The sequence below is a fragment of the Antedon mediterranea genome, chromosome 1 (genome assembly GCF_964355755.1).
Source record: "Antedon mediterranea chromosome 1, ecAntMedi1.1, whole genome shotgun sequence".
NCBI lineage: Eukaryota > Metazoa > Echinodermata > Crinoidea > Comatulida > Antedonidae > Antedon > Antedon mediterranea.
In genome coordinates, this window is record NC_092670.1 from 11,022,421 (window position 1) to 11,029,985 (window position 7,565).

General features: G+C 31.1%; 1 pseudogene; it reads right to left on the bottom strand.

Moving 5' to 3' along the window:
• Positions 1-3,020: 3,020 nt before the first annotated feature.
• Positions 3,021-7,311, bottom strand: LOC140041437 (angiopoietin-related protein 2 pseudogene; annotated as a pseudogene).
• Positions 7,312-7,565: the final 254 nt, after the last annotated feature.

Here is a 7,565-nt window from a genome sequence, read left to right on the forward strand (position 1 = left end):
TGACCTGATTGTGACGTAGGAAAATTGTTTGAGAATCAGTAAACACAGCATTTGGTATTTGCAAAGAAATTGGTCTAAAAAAACATTTTTTTTAAAATAAAAGGTGCCCCAGCTCGAACAGCGCTATTATCGGACTTGCAGTTGAGGAGGAGATACCGGAACAAACTTTGGCTTAGTGCTATTATAATATGATGATCAACTAACAAAACATCTTAAACAGCCCTTTTGCTCGAGATTACATATCCAACCTTTCCAGAACTTGGAACCATCCCTCACCCTCAATTTCACTTAAAACCTAAAACCCACTCCAAAAATCATTTCATTGCCCCTGTATTGAACTAATAGTATATTTTTGAATATCTTTTTAAAAAAAGTGACCAATAATCAAATCTGATGTAATAATAAAACAATTAAAGCGTTAAATTTGACTGTTATAAGACAAAGTTTAATGTACCCTACCTAGTGAGTTTACTGGTAAAATTATTAAATAAAGAAGTTAAATTTAATTTTGTTCTTTTAGGCCTGAAGCTGTTCATTGTGGGTGTCTTCCATTGTGTCCTAACCAGCTGGTCAAATCTTATGAGTTCAGAGTTCTCAACTTGCTATAGGCCTAATTGATTTCAGTAGTTTGGATACAAAAATTCTGTAGTAATTACACAATTTCAATAGTTGTCTACATGTTTCAGAGCATGTACAAAATGAGATTCAGAAAGAATATCACACTGTGATTGTGTTTTGACAAATTGTAATCTAGAAATGGAAATGGAAATCCAGAACAAGGGCTTTTCGTGGATCGATTGTGGGTCGATGATTTGTCCATCATAAATTTGTGTTTTATTAGGGGTTCTCATAATTGTAAGCCAAATCATAAATTAATATCTCCATTTCCATATATTAGATGGCAGCACTTAAATAAGTAATTCAATATTCAAATATTAAAGATGTACTGTATTGTCCCTTTGATTAATTCAAAAAAACTTTTGAAGTATCATAATAGTTATAAACTTTCACCCAAAATTTTACTAAATTTAACTAAAATACAGACGTTTTTTTGTTAAAAAAGTAACTTTGACTTCCAGTCAAAGTTTTCGATCAAAACATATCTCATAATGCAACACGCTTTTTTGGCTACTCTGTATGCATAATCATAAAACTTCCTCGCGATCTGTGCGAAACACATTCTCAACCGTGACGAGTTGTAAACAATCCTAATTAGCAGCATACTCGTGGTTTAAAATCTTTGTTTATTTTCTTGCTATAATTTTCCAGATGAAATGTAATCAAATTAATTTACCTGTTAATTACGTAAACTTGTTGTTTTTGGCTCAAATTTTTGACCTAAAGTGAATAACTTTAAGGTTTGAGACGTTTCTAGTATAAATTATATTTAGACATACATCACTTCCAACCCATAACACCTCAGTGACAGTTTTTTAAAAATATAGTTTAAAACATTTCCAGTAGAGTTTCAGCCATGTTGATAGGCCTATGACCCACCCCAAACTTAAAATTCAATTCAAATTGAGAGCCTACTACCATTAGCCCAAGCAAAAATCCCCACTATTCCCTTTACCGCAACTCCCCCCTACCCTCCTGACTTTGTGAATTTGTTTAATGTAGTTTAAAACCTTCACAGTACAATTGCAGTCATTTTGATACCCATATGTATGGTTACGTGCAGAAACAGAAATTTGTATAACGAACAGAAAAACACAAAAAGTGGAAAAAAGGTTGGGAATTTTGACCCATAACTTGTATTCCAGATGGCGGATGATGCTCAAATACAGTTTACAACCTTCCGGTACCATTACGGTCATTTTGATACCCCATATGTGTGCAGTAACAAAAATGTGTATAACTAACATACAAACATCAAAGTATCAAGCAGATTAATAAGTTAAATTCATACAAAAAGAATTGATCAAAGTTTTGTTTTTTTCTGAAAGTGATTTTTGACGCTAATACATTCAAAGTTGAATTTTGTAGTTGTTTATTTGCTCTTTAAAGTTTAATACTTTCACTTTACCTTGGAAAATACATTAGCATTCATCTTGTGTTTCTTTATGTCACTAATTTCCTTGATCAAAACCAATTGAATATATATATATATATAATATACATTCATTGTAAGTTTTTATTTAATTTTTAATCATTTCAAAACTAGATTCAATTTAAAAACTTCAGCAAATATCCATTGAAAATACTCCTAAATTAGATTAAAAATTACTAATTATTATTAATTAAAATATAGGAAATACTGATTTATGATTAGATATCAATTTGATTTTATTAATTAAAAACAATAATAATAATGTTACTATTGTATTAGCATAGTTTTAAATAATACAATTAATATTGTTTTTACAGAATGACTTATGATTATTTGGTATAATATTTAAAAATGATTAATAATAAAACATTAATTGTTACTAATATTATATAATTTAAAATACAAAATGAAAAATTCCGTTTAATAGATTTTAAACAAATAACAGTTGATATGGCAATATATTTGATTAATATGTTATAACATTTGGATTATTATAATAAAATAATTATTCAATGATAAAGCAAAATGATAATTTAAAAGAAACAAAGAAGAATCTAAATTATTAAATAATTACAGATTCTGATTTGTTATGGTGGTCTTATAACCATCATCACTGTTGTCTTAAAAGATCAAAATAGCGATCCCAGTTGATGCCATTGTAATGAGCTGTACCTGGTGTCAGACAAAGCCCATTCAGGTCTGAATCATGAACATTCTTTTATGGGGCTCTTTTAACCATCATCACTGTTGTCTTAAAAGATCAAAATAGCGATCCCAGTTGATGCCATTGAGCTGTACCTGGTGTAAGATAAAGCCCATTCAGGTCTGAATCATGAACATTCTCTTATGGGGCTCTTTTAACCATCATCACTGTTGTCTTAAAAGATCAAAATAGCGATCCCAGTTGATGCCATAGAGCTGTACCTGGTGTAAGATAAAGCCCATTCAGGTCTGAATCATGAACATTCTTTTATGGGGCTCTTTTAACCATCATCACTGTCTTCTTGAGACTGTAGTACCTACTATGGAAATTCCACCAGCTGGTGCCTGTCAAACCCTCTGTACCTGGTGTAAGGTAAAGCCCATTCAGGTTTGAATGATGACAACTATTGTACCACCAAACACCTTGGTTATACTCAGCACAGTTAGTACCGATCCCGCTACCGCTTCTCTTATCATTGTCTCTATCAGACGTTGAAAATTGTTGACCATTGTGGCGTGATGTCAAAGGATCACCTAAACAAACAAAATCTTAAATCATCTTTAGTTTACTTCATACATCTTTAAATTAAAATTCATTTTTAAATATTTGTTTTTCTTTATATTACAAATAAAATAAAAGATATTTGATATAAAAGGGAAAATAAAACACAAATTTATAAACTATTCTTATATATCATATATTCTTTATTTTATTTTTTTTTTGTCAGAGTTATTATACTTTAAAAGCAATGCATTTTAATATTGAAGAAAGCCAAAGTTATATGATAAGTAAAAAGTGCGATTAATAAAGTACTACTCCTCCCTTATTCGTTGTAGTATTGAGCTGGGATTTGGCATGAATATACAAAGCCATAGAGCCGGATTTTGAATATCATTGGCTCCTTGTTTAGGGACCACTGACTATAAATCCTATTGAATTAGAACAGGTTATGAATGCGTTGAACGTTGCAACATTTAGTAAGGAATTTAATCGTTATTTTTATCCATATGTATTTTTTAAATAACAAAAAATATAATATAATGTACCACACAGTGATATATTTTCGACTAGTTAGCCGTTATTGAAGAGATAATAAATAGTGAGTTTTGACAAAAAGTTTTGCCGCGTTGATCGGTGGGCTAGGCCAGGCCGAGCTAATCGTAGTCGCTACTTTATTGTTGATTTTCTCAAAATGAAGATTTCCTAAGCTATAAATAGTGACTCGTATGTTTTCATTAATTTGTTTTTTTTTTTTTTTTACTATTTATACAAATTTATATACTGTATTATTTTTATCAATTATTGCAAAATCTTACTTTTCAGCCTTTTGGCTGCCGTTGTATTATTGATTTCTTTTTTATGGATAAATATGAAGTGATTTAATAAACCAATTTTAATAAACAACGCCTCATTTTAAAGCTTATTAAACATAGTTTACAAATATAGCCTATAAATATCTTAAAATTTGTTTACACTACGCCGATTTTGTGATGCCATGCCTCAATTCTGTAGTTACTGGTAGTAATTATATTTTGTTCACTCTACGAACCTGTTTGTGCAATTATTTAGAATGCTTGTTTGGATATTAATCATACACATACTGTTGCATTGACTGCCTCATAAATGCCTACTACATTAATCATACACATACTGTTGCATTGACTGTCTCATAAATGCCTACTACATTAATCATACACATACTGTTGCATTGACTGCCTCATAAATGCCTACTACATTAATCATACACATACTGTTGCATTGACTGCCTCATAAATGCCTACTACATTAATCATACATATACTGTTGCATTGACTGCCTCATAAATGCCTACGACATTAATCATACACATACTGTTGCATTGACTGCCTCATAAATGCCTACTACATTAATCATACACATACTGTTGCATTGACTGCCTCATAAATGCCTACTACATTAATCTTACACATACTGTTGCATTGACTGCCTCATAAATGTCTACTACATTAATCATACACATATACTGTTGCATTGACTGCCTCATAAATGCCTACTACATTAATCAAACACATACTGTTGCATTGACTGCCTCATAAATGCCTACTACATTAATCATACACATACTGTTGCATTGACTGCCTCATAAATGCCTACTACATTAATCATACACATACTGTTGCATTGACTGCCTCATAAATGCCTACTACATTAATCATACACATACTGTTGCATTGACTGCCTCATAAATGCCTACTACATTAATCATACACATACTGTTGCATTGACTGCCTCATAATTGCCTACTACATTAAAACAAACTAAAATCAGTAAATGTAGTAACTGCAGTAAATGCAGTTTAATAATTTTAACATGATCTATTGTTGTACTGTGTGTGCATTTGCACATTTAAATATAGTTAGATTCGTTTCAGGCCTGTAAGAAGGAATTGCGAAGTGGGAGGTCCATACCAAAAATGTACTTCATAGACAGTTTACAGAGTACTTTGCATTCAAGGTGATCACCTTTGGGCTTTACATTATATTTGAGATGCGACATCAATTGATAATCAAAAAGTATCAAATGATTATTATTTGTTGTTTAAACTTTTAAATATTGTGGTCTAATTATGACATAACTAGTGAAATTATGGGGCTATTTCACAAAGGCTTAGAATTATTTTTTCATGAGGTTCACGTCAATATCATTATTAGAATTGTTTTGTTCTACTTTTCAGATGTTTAGAAGCTTTTTTTTTAATGTTTGTCTAATTTCTTTAAGCTAAATTTAATGGAAAGACAACCTCAAATTATGCTGGAACGCTGCTGTGTCTTGTGACTTTAGCCCTGACTTTAGACCCTGACGCCACCGCTGCTTAGGTACAGTACATGTCTCAAGTTCTTTCCCAGTAGTCAATTTCCTTATCATTTAGCTGTGTTTAATCAGTCGTAATTCTAACATTATTTTTATACTAACCTGCAGTTCCATTGTATCCACTGATTTTCAAAGTATAGTTAGAGTCCTCAGTACCAACACGAAAGTGAGAATATTTTGCGATCTTCATTTCATCCAAGTGGTCAGTCATCTCTATTAGAAGCTCAAAACTGCCATCAAATGTTATACGGTGTATCTGTTCATTACCAAGCCAGAACTCTGAGTTCACATTTCCAAAACCCTCTTTGTATTCTGCCCAATTACGGTAGAAATCGACCAATCCATCTTCTCTTCTTTGTAATACCTGGTAATGACCATAGATAGTACTTAATGAATAAGATAGTATTGTACTTCACTTAAGATGTGTAGAGGTATGAACGCCAGGTTAGTGATCTGGTCGGTCGTAAGTTCGAGTTCCACCACAGAATTACTTGTCGAAGTATTCTCAATGTACTTAAAGTACAAATTATGTCATACTGTAGTAGGGCAAAACATCTGACCAATTACTTAACACCCTGACGCAAAGCAACTCCACAGTAGTTACAAACAATTTAAGATATGATCATGATGCATGACAAATGTGTAATTATATACATGTGTTTGTGCACAATGCATGTTTCAAAGATTGCTTTGAAATGCAGGACCATCCTGCACAATGCAAAAAAAATCATAAAGTATGAAAACATTTGGTTAATAAAAGACCTGCTTTATTATACATTATCATTATTGTAATTATATCTATTAATCGAGTCAAATGCCTTTTTAAAGACAAGATATCTTCAATTAGTCTTATATTTTAGTGTATATTTCTTTCTTTAACAAAAACGCTTTGATCATAACTAATAATGGAATAACTTTTTTTAGTCTCGCTGCTAAGCATTTGGTTAGAATGTTATAGTCTATGTTTAAATGACTCCTAATAGGACGCCAATTATCTAGTGAGTGGCGGGGTAAATCTTTCCCCGCTACAGTAAAAAAAAAAAAGGAAAAATTACCATTGATGATGAAACACATCCTCTTCACAAACATTTTGCCCTCATGAATTCTGGCATAAGACTACGTGCACTTAATACCAAAACAAAACGGTTTAGGTGCTCGTTTGTACCTAATGCTTTACACTTATATAACTCCAGAGTACAAAGATAAAACGTAACCGCTTTTGTTTATTTTTACAGCTCACGCATGTATTTTTAATGCTTTTATATAAACTTTAAATCATCGTTAGTGCAATATAATAATAAATCATATAATATAATTAAATAATAATAATATTTATCTAATTTTAACAATTTTTAGCCTTGTAACTTTTTGTGTGTGTTTTGTAAATAGTATTTTATATTTATATTTTTGTATTTTGCCAGTTTTCAAATCACATTTCTGTTTTTTAAATGGACAATAAAGTATATATGACTATGACTATATGACTATGACTATGACTATTTGTATAGCGTTATGACACCTTTATTTTGAGATTTTGTTAATTCACTAAATTTGTATGATCATTAAATGCATTCACTACTAGTTGTCCTACGTTAACCCAGAATCTTTTATAAATTCAGGTGAGAGCCCATCATACCCAGAGCTTTTATTATTTTCAATCATTTTTAGTGCATTTAAACATTCCTCATAGATATACCTTCACATACATTTTTATCTAGTTTCGGTAAAGTAATGCCATCTAGAAATGATCCTAAATTTTCTGTAAGTGTGTCGTTTTCAGATCTATATAGTTCAGAAAAGAAACTGACCTGCATGTTTAAAATGTCAGAGTTTGAGTTTTTTTATACCTCTCATTTTTTCTAGATTCAACAAGTATTTTGATGACCTTTCACATTTTTCGCACCACTTTTCAAGAGATCTTATATGAATGCCTCTAACTACGTGCTCGTAAAGCGTTTCACA